The 21,952-nt window shown below is 42.4% G+C and overlaps 1 pseudogene; it reads right to left on the reverse strand.

Moving 5' to 3' along the window:
• Positions 1-8,250: 8,250 nt before the first annotated feature.
• LOC141816353 (protein transport protein SEC23 A-like) lies at positions 8,251-14,432 on the reverse strand (annotated as a pseudogene).
• Positions 14,433-21,952: the final 7,520 nt, after the last annotated feature.

Consider the following 21,952-nt stretch of genomic DNA (forward strand, 5'->3'; position numbering starts at 1 on the left):
AGCACTAGGTTATGATCGACTGCGCACAACATAGGCACATCCTGCCGTGCCATTCTCGCACAACATAGGCACATCCTCCCTTTACCCCGTCGCTATCGCATCATCGCACCAGTCCGAAAGAGAATAGGCTTCCTTTCAGTGCTTTTCCGGTCGCCTCCAAGATTTATTATAGCCCAACTTACAGTAAATTCGGCCCTCGCACCTTCTTCTCCTTTGATTTCCGCTACACTGATAGGCATAGCTTTCTACTCACATTCCACTATTTAGTTGTTTTCTCCCTACCATGTCCCGAGGCCAGATAGAGGTCCAATGAGTGGGCTATGTAAATGTCGAAGCTATAGTCTGCTGGGCTAATTAATCCACTGCAATGGAAGATCGATCCACCACTGCTGGACCAAAGAAGGGCCCAACATAGTTAAATTTCGGAATTTATATTTATTTTAGGGGTAATGGAAGGTATGGCTCCAACTACTGAATCAACCGTTGAACACTTCGTTCCGTAGCCTGCCCCTGGTCAAAAATGCTACTGCTAGAGAGAGGATCGACCGCTTTTTCAACGGCAAAGAAAGGAACGAGGGCACCGACGTGCTGAAGCAGCGCCGAGAACGGAGAGAGCCTTTATCAACTACCTGTCCGTCCTTTTTCTTTATCGAGCTCTATCTGACACGCTTTCTAAAGCGAGTGTCAACTATCGATCTCTGACGAAGACCCGTGACCCCTCTCTTGAGGAAAAGAAGTCGTGACCAGTTCAGATGATCAGTGAAAGCACACAAGAAGACGGGATTGACATCATTGCTCAGACTGTTGTTTGATGAGTTCGGTTACGAAGACCAAGGACAGAGAGGGCCGACTGAACAGGAGGTACGAGTGATAACGACGTCTCTTTCTTATTCTTTAATTAAAGGACGGAAAAAAGGGATGGTAGAGTGAATGGCCGATAGCCATTCACGTAATACCAGTAATTTGCTGCGGCAGCGACGTGAAGTTCAACTCAACTAGGGCAACAAAGCAGTTCTAGCGGGTTCCTCAGAAATGGCATGAAGAACGTCCTTTTTAATTTATACCAACCTTCCGCTGCGTACCTGATTCGTTTATATCAGGTGGTGACTTGTAGCATCCGGCGTTTGTTGGAATAGGGTTGATGAGTCGCCTACCCTGACCTTCCAACACGTTATCCCGATCCAGGCTCCTTTATCAGGCTCAGAAGGGCGCGCATCTCATTTTAAATTAAAGAGAAAGACCGCGGAAACAAAAGCAAAGGGACGAGTGCACTTAATTAAGTTCTCGCAATACCGTAATTTAGGGCCGACTACAAGGGCCGAGTGAGTCAGTACGTTATTATAGTTAGGGGTGGATCTTTCTACGTTTTGAATAGTATAAATTGCTACATTTACTATATTTTGGGGAGATTTGGATTAGTCGTAAATAGCCTTTGGGGCTATTTATCTCCTCTGCTACATTTACTAGATTTTGGGGAACTTATATTATATACAGGCGGATTAGTCGTAAATAGCCCCTTTGGGGCTATTTATCTCCCCAATATATATACAGGGCCCTAATATATACAATTGAGAACTTATATAGTATGGCGGATTAGTCGTAAATAGCCCCTTTGGGGCTATTTATCTCCTCTGCTACGCAATTTACGCCAAATATATAGTAAGGGCCGATCGCCAAATATATAGTAAGGGCCGCCATACTATAATATAAGTTCAAATATATAGTAAGGGCCGCCATACTATAATATAAGTTCAAATATATAGTAAGGGCCGCCATACTATAATATAAGTTCAAATATATAGTAAGGGCCGATCGCCAAATATATATACAGGGCCGCCATACTATAATAAATTCCCAATATATGATAGGGCCGACCGCCAAATATATGGTGGGGCCGCCATACTATAATATAAGTTCAAATATATGGCCTAAAATCAATATAAATAAATTATAGCTCTGTTGGTGAAGGAGATAAATAGCCCCTTTGGCCCTGCATTCATAATATAAGTTCTAATCCGCCTGTATATAATATAAGTACCTCTGCTACCCCTGTATATATATTGGGGAGAGAAATAGCCTTTGGGGCTATTTACGACTAATCCGAACCGCAATTTAACTTAATATGAATGCCCTAAAATCAAGTCAATTCCGCCATACTATAATATAAATTCCCAAAGGAGATAAATAGCCCCAAAGGCGTAGACTAATCCGCCTGTATATAATATAAGTTCCTCTGCTACCCCTGTATATATATTGGGCAGATAAATAGCCAAAGGGGCTATTTACGACTAAGCCCTAAAAGAAATTAAATTCCGCCATACTATAATAAATTCCCAATATATGGCCCTAAAATAAATATAAATTCCGCACTTACTATAATATAAGTTCTAATCCAATAATTTGGGAGTGTATTTTTTATCTTCTACTGGACCCATCTTTCACTCCTCTGCTGTACCCCCCACTATATATTAAGTTCGTAATACTATAATTTGCTGCGATTTTATGTGAGAAAGTCTTCGACGCGGAAGATAGCTCGAGCGTATGCGAGAGGATATGTAATAGCTCGCCATACATATAAGTTCTAAGGGTATCCGAGAAGTACGTTATTATAGTTAGGAAAGAGAACGTACATTCAGGTACACCCCTACTATATATTAAGTTCGTAATACTATAATTTGCTGCAGATCTTTCTACTCGTAGTGAAGAATGCCATTCACGACTTTGCTGATATCAGATCAGTAGTAGTTTTGAATAAAGGAGTATAAATTGCTACCCTGTATATATATTGGGGAACTTATATTATAGTAAGGCGGCCCGGGCCGCCATATAATATAAGTTCAAATATATGGCCTAAAATAAATAGAAATTCCGCCATACTATAATAAATTCCCAATATATGGCCCTAAAATGAATATAAATTCCGACGCAATTTAACTTAATATGAATGCCCTAAAATCAAGTAAATTCCGCCTGTATATAATATAAGTTCAAATATATAGTAAGGGCCGCCATACTATAATATAAGTTCAAATATATAGTGGGGCCGACGCCATTCACGCAATACTGTAATCTGCTGAGGAACGAGGGACACCGACGTGAAGTGTTAGGTTTTTCGATTTCTTCATAAACGAAAGGAAATAGATCCGTGTGGAGTCATCTATCAAAAGGAGGGAAAGACAGCAGGCGGCGCAATACATGTATGTGAAAGAAGCAGTTCCGGGGCTCAGACTCAGAGAGAGAAGGCCCCCTACGAAGAAGAGAGGTGCCTACCCTATACACTTTTAAGGTCATTTTTAAAGTGACCGATCTTGTCTGATATTGAGTTGTGACAGCACGGCACTAGTCAGAAGAAGATCGACGAGCTCCTATTTACGATACGCTCTTTTCTTTGGCGGATAGTTCTTTTGAAGAGACTACTCGACAAAGCGTCCCCCCAAAGCCAAGTCTCAGACTGAGGCCATGGTCAATTAGTGAACCCGTTTGCAGGACGAGGCGGAAGGCAGAGAAAGTAGTATGATTTTCGGGTCAGAGATAGAACTAATATCGGACGATCTGTCTGTATCGCAGCTAGAAAACAGCAATCCAATAAGCTAAGGATGCCAATATCCCAAGGGAAAGGAGAATGCCATCTTAATTGCAAAGAGTATCGACTCCTACTATGAAGAAAAGGCTATAGCTAGCTCCAAGAAAGGTTGGAGTTGGAGTGGTACCGTTCGAGTCAGGCGCATTTCTCTCAACCAAGAGGTAGAATGGAAATGATTGATATCTCTCCTTACTATATATTTTCGGGAAAACTTCTTCTCTTGATCTTGATAGAGGGGGAGCCTCGCCACAGTCAACGACTGAGGAAAGCCGGTCTGTGGCAGTCAACAAGCTGCACTTGTCATAGGCCCGACCCTATTCAGTAACATAGGTACGAGCTCTATCCACTGTCCAAAAAGTGGACTGACGATGTGAAGGAGAAGAATGCAACCCCGTCGTTACCTCGGGCCTCTTTCTGAAAGCGCTCTGTCCAGCTTAGCGCATGGAAGGGCAAGTCGTTCTCTTAGGGTAGGGGTCATGCCCGCGAAAGGTCTGAGGCAACGAGATCAACTGCTGACCCAAGAAGGTAGGGAAGAGACGGGGAAGGGCTCCGAGTCAGGGGCATCTATCTTTATTTACGTAAAGCTATTTATTGATGTCGATTGAGATATGTTCATTGGCCTGCGACTGATCTCATCGTCTCTTTTCCCCTCTTTCCTATTCGAGACCTCCCTAACGGCTGTATATAATCTCTCTAGATGGCCAATGTGAACAGTTCAATCAAACTTGTATGTGTGAAGCAGATTGACAGTGACATTGACAAAGCAAAGCACAGATCCATAGAATGTGAGAACTATGACATGACAGAGAAGGTAGTCAAAAAAGGTACGCGGCGCTCCTTGCTTCGTCGCTTCTGTTTGAAGTTAAGTAAGAGCCTAAAATCAAGTAAATTCCGAATTTAAATAAGTTGGGGAGATAAATAGCCCCAAAGGCCCTGCATTCATAATATAAGTTCTAATCCGCCTGTATATAATATAACTCTGCTACCCTGTATATATATTGGGGAGAGAAATAGCCTTTGGGGCTATTTACGACTAAAGGAGAGAAATAGCCCCTTTGGCCCTGCATTCATAATATAAGTTCTAATCCGCCTGTATATAATATAAGTTCCTCTGCTATGCAGAGTAGATAAATAGCCTTTGGGGCTATTTACGAAAGGAGATAAATAGCCCCAAAGGCCCTACTTACTATAATTAAGTTCTAATCCGCCTTACTATAATATAAGTACCTCTGCTATGCAGAGTAGAAAAATAGCCTTTGGGGCTATTTACGACTAAAGGAGAGAAATAGCCCCTTTGGCGTAGACTAACTGTATATAATATAAGATAAGTACCTCTGCTACGCAGAGGCATATAAATAGCCAAAGGGGCTATTTACGAAAGGAGAGAAATAGCCCCTTTGGCGTAGACTAATCCGCCTGTATATAATATAAGTTCCTCTGCTATGCAGAGTAGATAAATAGCCTTTGGGGCTATTTACGACTAAAGGAGAGAAATAGCCCCTTTGGCGTAGACTAACTGTATATAATATAAGATAAGTACCTCTGCTACGCAGAGGCATATAAATAGCCAAAGGGGCTATTTACGACTAAGCCTAAAATCAATATAAAGGAGATATTTACCTAAAATAAATATAAAGGAGATATTTACCTAAAATAAATAGAAATTCCGAAGGGCTATAATAAATTCTCGCCGTAATTTAGGGAGCCTAATATAAAAGTAAATTCGAGTGCACTTAATTAAGTTATCGACCATAAAAGCACTACAGAATCGGCACGGAGTGCTCGTACTTACTTGGGTGGGGCGCCCTGTCCGATATACGCACATGATGTGCTTTTTTGGGCCGAGGGTGAAATGCACAAATGATAAAAGAGCCCTTCCCTCTTATTGAAAGCCCCTTACTTGACTTGCTTTCCAACTCCTCTGCCATCGCTTTTTCTAGGTATGAGTGATCCGTACTCGAAAGGGAGAAATGGTTTGTTGAAGCAGATGCTGGACCAGGTGAAAGAGAATGAAAATAGAAAGAGTGTGTGCGGGCCGGGTAAGGAGTCCGTGTTATAGTCTCATCAGTTCCCGTAGCGAATCTTGCTGTCCATAGGTTCTATGAGTTCGGTTATGAGTCTCTACCTGCGTAGCGACAAAAACACTAGAGAAATGGGCAAATGTAGGACCTAGATCCACATCTACGGGTATAAAAGAGTACCACGCTGTACACCCTATTCCGAGACAAACAAGAACTAGGATGCGCCCATACTTTCCCAAATATTCAGTGATCACCTCCACGAGAACTTGATCGTGCTTTTTCTTCACTATCTCTTTGAGACCACGGCTTTGCAAATGGTTGAAATAGGGCAGTATAATAGCACAAACCTAGCTTGCTACTAATTAATTTAAGCTTGCTCTCGCGCGTCGTTATCACTCGCACCGCAGCAGATTATTACCAGTATAGTTGCGAAATATAGTAAAGCTATTCTTCACTACGAAAGTGAATATTAAAGATCTTCCATATCTCTAGAGAAGAAATTAATATAATATAAGAGTAGTTGCGAAATCAAGATTATTTAGGGAGATAGTATGGGAGAGAGTTAGAGTGTACTGTCTTTTGCCCTCGCTAGCCCACGGAGCGGTCCGAGGAAAGACAGCAGCGAAAGGAGCAAACAAATCTTCCTTACCAAGCAAAGCCCCCAAGCCAGGAATAGAAAGAAGGTCCGCTCAGAATAGGGCTTGTGTAACGTAATCGAATATGCGGAACACTTTGAATTATACGATGGTCCTAAAGCCGGGTCCTTTTCCTGCAGACCTGTAGCACTGGACTTGCTTAGCTTCTAAAATATTAGGTTAGGATGCGGAACCAGAGCTCGAGCAACAATTATATTAGTGCTCTCCGAGCGTAACGTAAGGCGGCAGCGGAATTTATATTTATTTTAGGCGGCAGTAATCAAAAAGAGCTAAAGCTTGCCTCCATTCTAGCGCCTATTCAATAACAATTGATCCTTGAAGAGGCGCTTTACCTTGCAATGCTCTTGCACTACCAAGTGCTGCACACCTTTAGAGGAAAATAACCAAGTATAAAAAATAAAAAAGCTCATCAGTTCCGCAGGTATTTTATCCGCAGGTATTACTTATTGCTATGAGAGCGGTAGACTTAATGAATAGAGGTTAGTTCTTCTCCTTCCTGTCTCACCCATGAAGCTGCTCCCTCTACTCCCTGCGTTCCGTACTGTGCTGCTAGATCTTTGTTTGCTGAAGTAAGAAGGGTGACTCCGTCTATCTAGGGTCAATGGATCCTAAAGACTAAGTTCTCCGTCCAGCCATCTTTAAAGAGAATCTCCCTGCGCTCATCCTTTTCCTTTTTATTATTCCTCCTGGAAGTCGAATAAGAAGTAATGAGGAGGAATAATAAACTTCCAGCTTCTATAGCTAGACTGTACTTCCTTGAGTTCGTGACAAGGATGTCCGTCCTACTACCTATTAGGGAGTGGTCGTCTGGGTAGTTATTTTGTGGTTATCTCTCCCTTCTGTTCCAAGTGCCTGATTCCCTTATTTATCAACGGCAATCCCCGAAGGGGGTGTATTTAAATCCCGTATCTTAAGAAGGAAGAAGGAGCCTAGGTTCAGGAAGTCCTGGTTGAGCACGAACCTATCTCCCCGGGTGTGGGTGAATTCTTCTTTCTGCTTAGATTCTTATCCCTGTGAGAGTAATTCAAAGGATAAAAAGTAAGACAATGAAATGAGGCCTGGAGCCAAAGGAAACATCGGAAAAAACTACCTTCTGTTATGAAAGGAAGATCCCGCCCAATACATCAACTTGGAGATTGGACCTGATACAAGAACCGAAATGGTTTGAGACATCATCAGACAGCAACACCCGATAAAGCCTCGAAACAAGGCCCTTGAGCAACGAAATGAAGCCGAATGCGCTATCTCTATTTAGTTTACCTCTGATAGAAAGATCTTCAACTAAAAGAAGAAGGAAAGGTCAAACGATCCCACTTCTCCACTGCCATCAAAATAGCCTTCATCTCCTTCTCATATATGGGCAGGCCATAACACCTTCCTTCCCTCAGCTAAACACCAGAGAAAGAGTGTTCACAACCCAAGCTCCATATCTAAGGAAGAACCAAGAAAATGAAAGGGCGTCACGGATTGACTCTTTTTCTCTCTTTAGCTTAAGTGTGACTCTTACTATAGGCGCTGGAGTCAGCGGGCTTTGATAGAATCCGCTCTTTGAAAGATTCTCAGGTGATAAGCACTCATTGCAGTCTATTGGGACCTAGACCTTTATGAGATCTATATAGAGAATAGAGAGAGATCGTGAAGCTAGCCCTTTCCTTGTTAGGAAAAGGTGTCTTTGTTTGAAGGAATGTTGTAAGGAAGGCTAGAATAATCACTATTGCGGCGAACCACGGGAGCGCCCCGATCGATATACAAGGCAGGCTGAGTTGGACGGTACGGTTCTTCCTTCCTATCCCATCTATCTAGTTGAGTTGCTTGATTCGCTAATTTCTTTATATTTATAGGGCTTAAATAGGACTAGACTCAGTTCGGGCAGATCGGAGTCTCATTTCAATGAGTTTTGGCCCACTCGGGAGAAGTTCCCAGCTATAGTAACTGCCATGCCCCGTTTTCAAATAAAAAAGCCTCGTCTTGAGATTAAATGCCCTTGCTACTAGTTTTTTTTGGCTATATATGTAAAGGAATCGAATTTTAAAGCAATGTCTTTAACTCTTTCATCTATCGTTGCTCGCATATCAATTGCATCGGAGTAGTTTTTATCTCGCAAGAGGGTCCTCTTGGCAATCTTAATGTCTCCTTTCCTTTGGTCTCCATGGAGAGTACAAAGCTCTGTCTTTCTTCAACACTTAGCATTTGTATGGGGAGTTTCATTTTTAAATATTTCATGAGAATCTATATGTGCCTCTTCACCTGGCCCCACAACTGGAGTTATGAGAATATCATCAGAACAGCGTATCTCCAACAAACCATGGGAACCTGCTGCCCTGGAAGATGCCCTTTGTTTGCAAGTTCACACCAAAGTGATCGTGAAGAAGCAAAACACCCCCCGAAGGCAACCTCTTGCAAAACAGGAACTCAGACAGGGAAAGTTCCAGCAGCACATAAAACATCAACAATTGTATTGTGTTGATGAGCCTCACGACCTAGATGCTCCATCCATTTCAAGTTTACTGGTCCAGCTTGTCCATATGAAGTTTTTTAATAAGTATTAGGTCCACCAGCGCACAAAATTATTCTGCTCTCCTGCCCTTTTAACTACCTTTCGAGACATTTCTGCTGATGGCCTGGAATTATAGCCAGAGAAACCTAAACTGCCGTGCCCAGGCACCTCTCTAGAAGCTTATGAAATGTTCAATTTGTATGGCCTCAGAGAATCTTTTGTGTGCCACTTCTGATGATGCATTGGGGACAAGGATATGCCAGTTCTGTAGATTCACGCTTTCAAGGACTCCGGAGTTGGTGATTTTTCACCAGGCAGCACATCAGCGGATGCCATAAATACCTCCGAAAAATCATAGGCCATACAATAGAATTCAAATTCCCCGTTGTCGGGAGAAGTGAATCAAAAAATGGCAAGGAGCTCTGTAAATGCTGAAGGTGTGGTTCATCTAAACACTCATCTATGACAAGAACAATAGGTGCAGACATTCTGGAATCAGAAACTGGAATAAAACCAGGTCTCTTGTTTCCAGTTTGAACGTAATCAACCACAGGTGATGACAGTTCTGGCAAATTTAAAGAAGATCTTCCTTGCTTGGAGCTATGTATTCACCTTCGCTTCCATTCAGTTTCCGGCAAATTACACACTGCCGTTGGCCTGAGCAAAGTAATATCTTGCAATAGAGATTTGCATAAGCTCCACAATTTTGAAAACGATGGGGATCACGCTGTATTATTTGAGTACCTGGTGAAATCCCCCTCTCAGGATAAAGCAATGTCCCCCGGGTATGTTTGCTAGTTTCTTCTATTTCAACATCTTATGAGCTAAGGATAAAACATATGGTGAATCCCCTGCAGGCATCGAGTCCCCGGAAGCATCGTGAACCTGATGCGTGTAGGGGACACAGATAAGTGCACGTCCAATTCTTTTTAATTCTTATAATATATAACTTATATTAAGTTCGGAAAATCGACCGACAAAATAGAATGAATTATCAGTGTCTTAGTACCTTTTCTTTACTCGGGAAGAAGGCGAGTAGGGTTTTAAGATTAAGAAAGATCTTCAAAAAGTGTGTTTCTATTCTAAACCAGCCGTTGCTGGATTTGATTAATAAAAAAAGGAGGAGTTGGCTAAGCAGGTTAAAGGCCGGAACACTAACCGATACGCCGAGGTCATCCTTTTTTCTTGATGTTACACAGGATGCGCAAGCCAATTATATCAGTGAGCCGACCTTATTGAAAGCAGTGTAGCAAAGCTCGACAGATGGACCCGCTATTTCCAGGTCCTGGCTTGACGAAGCAGCGGCATTTAATTAGCTTATCCTTATATAATCAAACTAAAGAAAAGCAAAGAGCATTAGGGGCGAGCGCTCCGTCCTTTCTGGGAGAGGAAGAGTTGGTTTTGTGAGGACCGAGGAACGCCTTACTATATATTTGCAAAGTTGAGCTATGCGGCTTCGTCAAGCTATGCGCGATCAAAGCAATCCGCTAAGTCCGCAATGGAAGCAATTGAAGCAAACTGCAAACTAACTGCAGATGCTGCGCGAAATCTTTGCCATCCACTAAGGAATGATCCTAGGTTCTTGTACGGAGCTCTTCTTAGCCTCACCACCGGCTCGTCTTTCCTCTCCTAAGCTAAGCACGCTAAGCACGCCTAGCAATGGTAGGGTTCAATTAGCTTATTTATTATAGTAATCTAATATAGGTAATAAAGGATAGGTGATAAATCCGTACCTATGCGCTGCGCCAATTATCAGAGTTCAGGTCGGTGGAGAAGATATGCGGATGCGTGTGAAAAGAGAAATTCATGAATCCACCAGGGTTAGATTTGGTCTAGCGCCTAGAAGAACTAAGAATCTTCACAGTAGGTGCGTAGAGTCAGAGGCACCTAAGATATGATCAGTCCTCTCAGTCCCTGGTCAGTCGATTCATATTCATAGAACATAAAGTTCGGGGATAGGGGTCATATTGAATAAATCGAAAGGGTCGGCCCGGGAAAGCTCAGTCGAATCAGCGAAGGTTCGGGCATGCAACTATTCATCTGAGGACCGCCTATTCTATTCATATCAGTGTCAGTGAGTGACCCCATCTCTAGCCTACTGAAGCACTATAGAATGCAAACTAATCTAACTCGGACGATCCGAATGCAAGCACCCAAGTTTGAGGATCAGTTAGAAGAGTGAGAAGATAGACCTCGGTGCTCCGCGCCCAAAAATATAGTAAATTCCCTAAAATAAATATAAAGGAGATAAATAGCCCCTTTGGCCCTGCATTCATAATATAAGTTCTAATCCGCCTGTATATAATATAAGTTCCTCTGCTACCCCTGTATATATATTGGGCAGATAAATAGCCTTTGGGGCTATTTACGACTAAGCCCTAAAATCAATCTAAATTCCGCACTTACTATAATATAAGTTCTAAAATTTATTATAGCTAGAGGATTAGTCGTAAATAGCCCCAAAGGCTATTTATCTGCCTCTGCGTAGCAGAGGTACTTATCTTATAGTAAGGCGGATTAGTCTACGCCTTTTGGGCTATTTATCTCCTTTACAGTAAATTCGGCCCTGTATATATATTTGGCGATCGGATTAGTCGTAAATAGCCCCAAAGGGGCTATTTATCTCCTCGCGTAGCAATTTATACAATTGTATATATTTTAGGAACTACTACTTTTGCAGGCACGACCTGTTGCTGCGCAGCGACGTGGAGACCGATAGGGAGAGAGAGAGAGGGTAGCCCCGATAGGCTCGCCATACATATAAGTTCTAAGGAGAGGGAAAGGTAGGGAAAGAACTCATAATTTCGATTTACCTGCTAAACTCGAAACCCTGTTTTCGTTTTTGTTTTCGGACTCAGGAGAGGGAAATAACTTAATAAACTCGAAACCCAGAAAGAGTGTTTTTTTTTTAAAGGATTCGGACTCTGGCCTAAACGGACAGGGAATTCACTTCTAAACTGAAAACGCTGTTTTAGTGTTTTTCTTTTCGTTTTCGGACTCTGGATGGAAGGAAAAATCTTATTCTTGAACTTTCCCTGCTAAACTCGAAACCTCGTTTTTAGTTTGAGTTTTTCGACCTGGGAAAGAACTCATAATTTCGATTTACCCTCGAAACCCAGTTTTCGTTTTTTTAGGATTCGGACCTTCAGAGGGGGGAGGAACGAGAGATGAGAGTGAATTCAAAGAGTGAATGGAAAGATTGCGTTTTAGCAAGAGTCAGAGTCGTTCATTGAATTCCGACCTTAAACTTAAAAAACACACTTTTCAAAAAGATGTTAGGAAATGTTTAGTATCATCACGTCACTCTGTTCGCCAAATATATAGTAAGGGCGCTATCGATGAATGAAATGATATTCATATATTGAATTCTGGTATATAAATATTCCTATAAATGAGTTAACTTTTAACTTTCATTCCATTTCAAAGTCTCATCTCATATACTTCAAATTATATACTTATTTAAATATGATAATATGATGAATCGATAGCTAAGTGAAAGAGAGAGTTTAAAGTACGGCATTTCGTTTTCTTTTCTTTTGGTCCGAGTGAATCTACTGTAAAGAAAGAGTGAATTGGCTGGCGCACCAGCTGTCCAAGCAAGAGGGGTAGCTTTTCGAACTGTACTTACCTTCCTCGTTAACACACGGATGAAAGAGAAGACCTTAACCTTACTACTACTTCACTCGCACTCTCCGCCCCTCTGCGTTCACATACTCAGAAGAAGAGATCCGTTATCGTCAAACCTTGGGTCAGCGCTGTCTCGCCTCACGCTCCCTACCGTCTTTGTTCCTGAGCGCGTAAGGTACGAGTGCAACAACGTCGATAGTGGTAGAGACGTCGTTTCACTCGTTCCTGGAATGAACGACTCTTCCCGGGAAGCTGCTAAGTTACGACGGCTTCAACATTACAGGTAGACATCCGCTTTACTGGGAACTATTGGTTTGGTCGACTGATTTGAGACTTGTCTCAAGAGCTTCTCGGACTCCACCTACGGGAAAAGAAAGAGTTCACGTCGCCCCGTCACTTCGTTCGGCCGTCGACGTGATAACGACGGGTCACAATGAAAGTTAGAAGTTAAGTAGTAGTAGTAGTCCGATCTTTCTTGCGCGAAAGCGCAAAGAGGTCTATGCTTATATATCCCCTCAGCTCCGGGGGGGCCAGATATAGAAGGGTCTTATATAAAAAGTAGTGTTTTTGCGGCAAGCGCTACTTTCTCATCCCTGTTCCTGAACGGATCGGGTGAAATCCTTGCTTGTTGAAGCCTTCAAGTACAGAGCAGAAAAGCTGGCCTATGCAAACCGGAATCGAGATGGTCGCTGCTTACCAGATATTGAAGGTCAATGGCCGCCAGAGGTCTCCAATGGGTGATCCCGGGAAAGGCGATTATACAACGGGTTATTTCACTCCTAAATTCCGGGCTTGGTTTGCGAAAGAAAAGAATAGGTTGAGAGCTTGGTTTCTTGTAATTAAACTAAATTCGGAGACATTCCTTTCTTTTAAGGACTTAGCTCATCTTCAGAGGTGACCTGGTCCTGAGAAGTTTACCAGTCAAGCAAGACTTGTATGACATGCCCCTACTTCAAGTAGTCGGCCCTTCTTGCCTCTTTACTATAATAAGATAGAGGATGAATGGGGAGTGGTTACGACCTGGTCGGTCTTTATCAATAAGCCGATCCATCCGACGATGGCCCTTTAAGTTTTCTCGCTTTCCCTCTAATTACTACAAAGCGCTCATAAAAAAGCTGTGCAATTCTCTTTTTCATTTATAAAGAATGGGGAAAGGCATGTCAGTTGTTCCAAAGTGTGAGGCTAGCCACCCCTCTATTAAGAAAGGGAAGAGAAAGGGGAGAGCAAAGCGACGTCGACGGGCTAGAACAAAGTGGAATGAATGACACCAGCAGCGGAGATCAGCGCTTTCTTACTCTACGGGGTGGCTCATCATAATATAATAATAAATACCGAATTAGAATGGGATTCAGACGCTTTATCCAGGAAGCTTGTCTAACGTTCCAACCGGCCGGACAGGGAACTAAATCCATTTGGCTGTTGTGCGTACGAAACTTGCCTTCAAGCTTGAAATGACCATGAGAGTCAGATCAAGAGTCTCATCTTTCCCCGGAAGGAGCGGTACATTCATACTTTTCATGAGGCAATGAATTGGGATGAACGTCGGGGTACTTACTTGAGCGCGTCATTAGAATTCGCAGCAACAATAAGAGTCGTGAATGGCCCCGTCGTTATCACTCTTTCCTTCCATGAACTCTACCACGTCGCCCCGTCTTAGTCGCTTTGCAGCAAGAGCCCCGTCTAACTCACTCGGTCGTCACGTGAGTTCGTCCGTCGCACGTCGTTGCACTCGTACCTTCAGTTCGTCACTGTTAGTAGACGAGAAGGCACCGCACCTGGAGCCTAGCCTGTGGGTTGGGCTGTGAATCTGCCTATCCGGAATGGTGAAAGCCCGAAGCCGGGAGAGGGTTGCAGTCCTTTCAAGCTGCTTGAGGAACATCAGAAGTAACGAAGTCTTGCTTTGCTCTTAATCTGGTTAGATAGTTTATTTGCCCGCTCTCCTCTAACCCTATCGGGTCTACCCTTCTAATGCTCCCTTTCCTGTAGTTAGTGATGCCTGGGGAGCCGATGACACTAATAGGTTCGGACTGGGCATTGACTCTTCCCATGAACTCATATGAACTCGGAAGTTCCCGTCCGGGTGGGAAGTTAGGGTTTGGGATCTCCTCAATAGCTACTGACCCAGCAACGGGCTTTACACCTCTTACTCTAACCCAAAGAGTGAATGGCTATCCGAACAGTCTAACATGGTGTAATCTTTCGTAGTTTCGTATTCCATTCACGCCAATATATGTTAGGGCCGAACGCCTAGAAGCAGAAGCTGCAGTCTAATATGGTCTTGCATACCGTAGTCGTGAATGAAGGAGTCGTCGGCCCCACCATATATTTGGCGGTCGGCCCTTACTATATATTTGAACTTATATTATAGTATGGCGGCCCTTACTATATATTTGAACTTATATTATAGTATGGCGGATAGAACTTATATGTATGGCGGCCCTACCATATATTGGGAATTTATTATAGTATGGCGGCCCCACCATATATTTGGCGGTCGGCCCTATCATATATTGGGAATTTATTATAGTATGGCGGCCCTTACTATATATTTGAACTTATATTATAGTATGGCGGCCCTTACTATATATTGGGGCGTAAATTGCTACGCAATTTCACTCCCCAAAATATAGTAAATTACCCCTTACTATATATTGGGGAGATAAATAGCCCCAAAGGCTATTGTAGACTAATCCGATCGCCAAATATATAGTAAGGGGCTATGCAATTTCACTCCTCAATTGTATATATTAGGGCCCTGTATATATATTGGGGAGATAAATAGCCCCAAAGGGGCTATTTACGACTAATCCGCCTGTATATAATATAAGTTCCCCAAAAATCTAGTAAATTATGCAATTTAACTCCTATGCGTAGCAGAGGAGATAAATAGCCCCAAAGGCTATTGTAGACTAATCCAATCGCCAAATATATAGTAAGGGGCGTAGCAGAGGAGATAAATAGCCCCAAAGGGGCTATTTACGACTAATCCGATCGACTCGGCCCCGTCTGATAGAACTTATATGTATGGCGGATAGAACTTATATGTATGGCGGAATTTATATTTCTTTTAGGGCCATATATTGGGAATTTATATTATAGTATGGCGGCCCTAATATATCGGGAATTTATTATAGTATGGCGGAATTTATATTTCTTTTAGGGCCATATATTGGGAATTTATTATAGTATGGCGGCCCTAATATATCGGGAATTTATTATAGTATGGCGGAATTTATATTTCTTTTAGGGCCATATATTGGGAATTTATTATAGTATGGCGGCCCTTACTATATATTTGAACTTATATTATAGTATGGCGGCCCTAATATATCGGGAATTTATTATAGTATGGCGGCCCTACCATATATTGGGAATTTATTATAGTATGGCGGCCCTAATATAGTTAAATTGCGTCGGCCCTACCATATATTGGGAATTTATTATAGTATGGCGGAATTTATATTTATTTTAGGGCTTAGTCGTAAATAGCCCCAAAGGCTATTTATCTGCCCAATATATATACAGGGGTAGCAGAGGAACTTATATTATATACAGGCGGATTAGTCTACGCCTTTGGGGCTATTTATCTCCTTTGGGAATTTATTATAGTATGGCGGCCCTTACTATATATTTGAACTTATATTATAGTATGGCGGCCCTTACTATATATTGGGGCGTAAATTGCTACGCAATTTCACTCCCCAAAATATAGTCAATGTAGCAGAGGAGATAAATAGCCCCAAAGGCTATTGTAGACTAATCCGATCGCCAAATATATATACAGGGGCTATGCAATTTCACTCCTATGCGTAGCAGAGGAGATAAATAGCCCCAAAGGCTATTGTAGACTAATCCAATCGACTCTGCTACGCAATTTGACTCCTCTGCTACGCAATTTATACAATTTACTATATTTTAGGCCATGTTAGACTATCCGATGGGCCATGAACTATTCAAAACGTAGAAAGATCTTTTCTTACCATGTTAGACTGTAGCTGGGGTATAGGTCTCGATCACTTGGGGTATAAATCTCTACTACAGATGTATGAAATAAGCATTAGAAGGGGCTCATTCCTTAAGTTCATTATAAGTAGCCATGAACGACGTTGGAAGCAATTCACAAATTAATGGTGCCTTATATATAACACTAAAAGGAAGCGGTAGTAATAGTCACGCACTTGCCGGTTGGGACAAGGTGCTAGAGCACTCGATAACCCAAGCACTTCTACGGGTAATCCTCGTTGGAAAAGCTTCACATGATCTTGAATGATCTCCAACGTGATGGGGTGAACTCCGATGCTTTCAAGGCGTTGAGTGAGAATTCATCTTCCGTAGACGATCTGCAGAAAGATCTCGATAGACAACCCGTCTCAACGTCGCTATCGCAGCAACAGGTCGTGAATGGCTATCGGCCATTCACTCTACCATTCGGCCCTTACTATATATTTGGCGTAAATTACAGGAGTATAAATTGCTACGCAATTGTAGACTATCAGACGGGAATTTACTAGATTTTTGGGGAGTGAAATTGCCCCTAATATAGTAAAGTAAATTGAGGAGATTTGGATTAGTCTACAATAGCCTTTGGGGCTATTTATCTCCTCTGCTACGCATAGGAGTTAAATTGCATAATTTACTAGATTTTTGGGGAGGAACTTATATTATAGTTTAGTCGTAAATAGCCTTTGGGGCTATTTATCTCCTCTGCTACGCCCCTGTATATATATTTGGCGATTGGATTAGTCTACAATAGCCTTTGGGGCTATTTCTCTCCTCTGCGTAGCAATTTACGCCAAATATATAGTGGGGCCGATCGCCCCAATATATAGTAAGGGCCGCCATACTATAATATAAGTTCAAATATATAGTAAGGGCCGATCGCCCCAATATATAGTAAGGGCCGCCATACTATAATATAAGTTCAAATATATAGTAAGGGCCGCCATACTATAATATAAGTTCAAATATATGGCCCTAAAAGAAATATAAATTCCGCACTTACTATAATATAAGTTCTAATCCAAACGTACTTATATTTTTGGGCACGACCTGTTGCTGCGATAGCGACGTTGAGACGGGGCTCAGTCTCGAGCGACAGGAACGACAGAAAGAGTTGAGAGGGCCGCCATACTATAATATAAGTTCCTCGCAATACCGTAATTTAGGGTATCTTTAGATAGCTCGCAATACCGTAATTTAGGGAGAGAGAGAGGGCCGTAGGGCTCGCAATACCGTAATTTAGGGAGAGAGACGAGACACACTTATTTTGAGTCTGCGACGTGGCTCAGTAGGAAAAAAGAGATGAGGTGGGACTGATGACAGTCCTCTTGTTGCGGTCGCTCCACCTAAGGGTTCATAAAGACTGAACACGAACCCAATCGCTAAGAGTTTGGTTAGAAGACTTGAGTTCAAGGGAGAGGGCCGGAGGGAGATGTGAATAAATTTGAAATAAATTGAGAAACCCGGTGTTTTTTGACTAAACTTAGTGAGTCTCGCGCGTCGAAGACTTTCTCACTCGCAGCAAAATGCACTTGGGAGTGCATTTTTACTGTGTGATCATTTTGAGCCGCGGACGGCGAATCGTGCGGATAATAGCAGATGTTAGGGCCAAAGAAGGCCTACTGTCTATATGGGGGAGAACGTACTGTGTGATCATTTTGAGCAGCGGACGGCGAATCTTGCTGATAATAGTCAAGGGTGTCTGCAAAGAAGTAGAAGTACAATAGCAGATGTTAGGGCCTACTACAAAGAAGTAGAATAGCAGATGCCGTATAACGCGTATGGTCAACGTAATTTAGTGGCATTACTACCACTACCCCCCAGACACCGAAGCCTTATGCTATCAAGAGGGAGACGTCTTAGCACCCGCAAACAGAAAAGGAGCTGTGAGGATCCGAAGTAGGCTAACTACTAAGAGAGACCATTCCCTAGGCTCAGACTTAATAGAGTGAGTGAAACGATAGGATAGATACCAGGTTTAGGGATACGAACTGAGAGTGCAAGTGAAGAGCTAATCCAATTGGTACGTTACCCCCCCTTGCATCCCCCTAGGGAGGAATGGTAGCTACAATATCTATCTTTTAACCCAGAAACCGAAGGAGTGACCTTTAGCCCTTGGAAAGCGAAACGCAGAATTATACCATATAGGAACAAGTGCCTCCCTCTCCTTTTAAAGGCCCCCGCTCTTCCCTTCCAATACCTACTGGAGTGCCTGCAGGTATAGGTACATAGCATTGTGCATCACCTGCCCGATCCAGTCTTCTGCAGCTGTGATAGATCCTTAATAGAATAAAAGCTCGAATAAGTAAGGAGTGACATTTATCTTACCATAAAAGCGGATTGACATATGCTTTACACATGGTACTATAACTGAGATAGGCTTCAAGGATGGTCGTATAAGTGAATGCTAGAACATATACGTATATTCTATCTTATAGCTGAATGCGAGGACATATACTTATTATTGGATTATTAGTGTTCAATGACTTTGAGGATGGATAGTTTGGACAGATCAAGTATGATAGGGGGCTCAACCTTAAAATACGTAAGGGGGCACAAGCGCTCTAATTAAGGTAATAATAATTGAATACCCTACTTTCTCCCAGTACTATCTTGCGTTACAACCTATGAATATATGGTACGAGCGATAGCAACCTCTAGGGTATCAAATCTATTTATTTTCATGTCATTTATTGTTCGCTTCAATTATTAGTCTGCGTACATCTTAGTGAGAGTCCCTAACAGTATTAGGATAAGCGGGGCCGCACGTGCACAATTTATAGTAGAAACCTACCTTGGGTGGAACAGAAGCACGACCATGTGCGAGGGAAGACCGAGTGAAGTGCGAAGGAAGAGGGCAGAGAGCGGTGGACTAGAGTTTGGTCTACTTCTCTCACTGATAGGTACCCCAACCTACTCTCCTAAGGCTATAGGGGGCCCCGGGGTTACTATACCTACAATAGGATGATCCATGAAAGGGATTCTCTAAATAAGAGGAGTACCAGAGCGACCAAGCCAAGTGCCAACGATTTGGCTCTATTCATAAGTATAAAGTACACTAGAAAAGGGAGTGCCGAGTGAGAAAAGATAATAGATAGTCAAAACTAATTAGACTACCTGAAAAGAGAGAGGATAAAAAGAAGAATATCAAATCTATCTCACTTAGTGAGAGCCGCTATTGCTACCCCAAGCCACCCTCCTTAGCCAATAGGGGGACCCAGGTCAAGGGGATCCTATACCTACTGGGGAGCAACCCGCTATTGGTATATCACATACTCTATTCTTACTGTCTAGTTTATCTTATCCATTATCTTATCTCCCATCACACCCTTAAGTATCAATCTATCTAATCTCTATATCTATCTAATCTTCCTGTATCCTTCCAATACTATCCTTTAATATACCCTCAATCTCTCTTATCTATTTTAGTTAGAGCAGTCTATCAAGTGCTTTAGAACTCAATCTCATCCTAAGGTATTTCAGGTGCCCTTGGAAATGGTTGGCCCCCAGCTCTGCCCTTCCTATACCTAGGGGAGTGCCAGCCGGTATAGCTACTTCAAGCGACCCCAATTGGCGGCCCCCTCTAATGGGGTGCCTATACCAGCAAAAAGAGATGCTCGACAAAGAGCGAGGGAAGACAGAGTGATGTGCGATGGAAAAGGACTGAGAGCAGGGTGGACCGGGTCAACTTATCTAACAGATAGGGTGTGCAGGTATTGGTACCCCTATGCGACCCACCTTAGGCAATAGGGCGCCTCTCAACTAATGGGCTTTCTATTCTGACCTCAGGAGGAAGAGAAGCACGACCAACTATGTTCGAGGGATGAGCGAGTGAAGTGCGCCTATATAAAGTAATTTGAGGATGTTTTGCCCTTCGTGGGTGGACCGGGTCTACATCTATCACTGATAGGGAGAGCCGGTATAGATACCCCAACCTACCCTCCTAAGGCAATAGGGGGCCTCACTCATAGGGTTCCTTTCACTACTTGAGTGCCAGCCGGTATAGGTTACCCAAGCGATCCACCTATGGCAATAGGGGCCCCCAGTCATGGGGTTCCAATACCGACCTCGGGAGGAAGAGAAGCACGACCTAGTGCGAGGGAAGAGCGAGTGAAGTGCGCCTATATAAAGTAATTTGAGGACTGAGAGCCCTTCGTAGGTGGACCGGGTCTACATCTATCACTGAGAGGGAGAGCAGGTATAGGGACCCCAATCAACCCTCTATTATGGGGCCCCTCTTCTGGGGTACCTACAGGTGAGCCACCCACTATTACTATAAGAGGTTATCCATATCTATAGTTTCCCATCTCTCCTTTTGGATCCCTCGTATCCCATCTCTATATTTAAGGATAGTTTCTGGCCTCTCCTCAAGTAGTACCTATTCTAACAGGAGACCCAGCCAGTATGTGTATATTACTTACTCAATTCTTCCATTAACACAATATACCTATCCCAGTACTTAAATCTCTCAATTAATCCATTTGGCTTATTTACCAATCCCAGTACGTATATTACTATCCATCATATATAACTACAATATGAATCTATCCTTTGACTTTTAAACCATCTCACCCTCGAATCTTCCTCATATAGGTCCTTATTTAATAATTCACTCTTAGTTAATCTCTCTTCTATCGTATGGTCTATAATTTCCTTTAGGGGGGTACGTGATTTAGCCTTAAAATAAAGTACTTATCAAATTCTTGATCAATCTTAGTCTTAATAAATCTAGGTGAAATGGTCGAGGTCGATTTTCGGTCGATTTTAAGGTCCTAAATGGCATTTCGTATCTAGTTTATTACCCCTACAATTGACTTCAAATCTCTATTTTAGGGTGATTTAGTGATTTAAGTGAGTGAGGCGTTTTACATTAAAATTGAAATTATTTTGGGCACTAATTTAAGGATCGAAGTTATGGGGCTATTTCTAGGCCCCAATTTATATATTTCTAGGGCCTCTGAATGGTCGATATCACGCGTTCTAAGCCCTCTTGCACTCCTTATTTTGATCTTGATGTTAAAAAGTATGGTAAACCGCTGTTCTAGCGCGTGTGTTTTCGTTTGTCGATCTATTTTATATCAATTTGAGGGTATCTTAACGTAAATGAATTTAGGGTTCTGTGTATTTCTGGATCTTCAAGTTGAGTTTCTGGGTTAGTGTAATGGGCTTTCTATGGCCGTTTCAGTGATATGCGCACTAGCACTAGCACTAGTGGTTGTTCATTTCTGTCCTAAGGGGATTTAGCTCTTCCCTATTTTGATTTCCTTAATAGATTACCATATTGGATGGATCCGTATTCTGTCTATCTTTCTTTGCATGCATTTCTGTTAGTTTCCCGCCCTCGTCTCTCCTGAGCTAGCTAAACTGCTCTCTTAAGTATCTTAAGATGGGACAGGAGCCATAACCCTAAGTTCTGTTCTCTATTTGTATACTAAATTAAATCATACAATCCCGCACTTGAGTGATACAATCCCGCACTTGAGTTTATTCGACTTTATAGTTTGAGATGAATATACTTCGTTTGTTAGTGATAGAATTCCTTTAAGTAGAGAAATGGATATAGCCATGT

Source organism: Curcuma longa, unplaced genomic scaffold (genome assembly GCF_044706935.1).
Source record: "Curcuma longa cultivar G26 ecotype Majalengka, Jawa Barat unplaced genomic scaffold, ITB_CL_G26_1.1 contig_16259, whole genome shotgun sequence".
Taxonomy (NCBI): Eukaryota; Viridiplantae; Streptophyta; class Magnoliopsida; order Zingiberales; family Zingiberaceae; genus Curcuma; species Curcuma longa.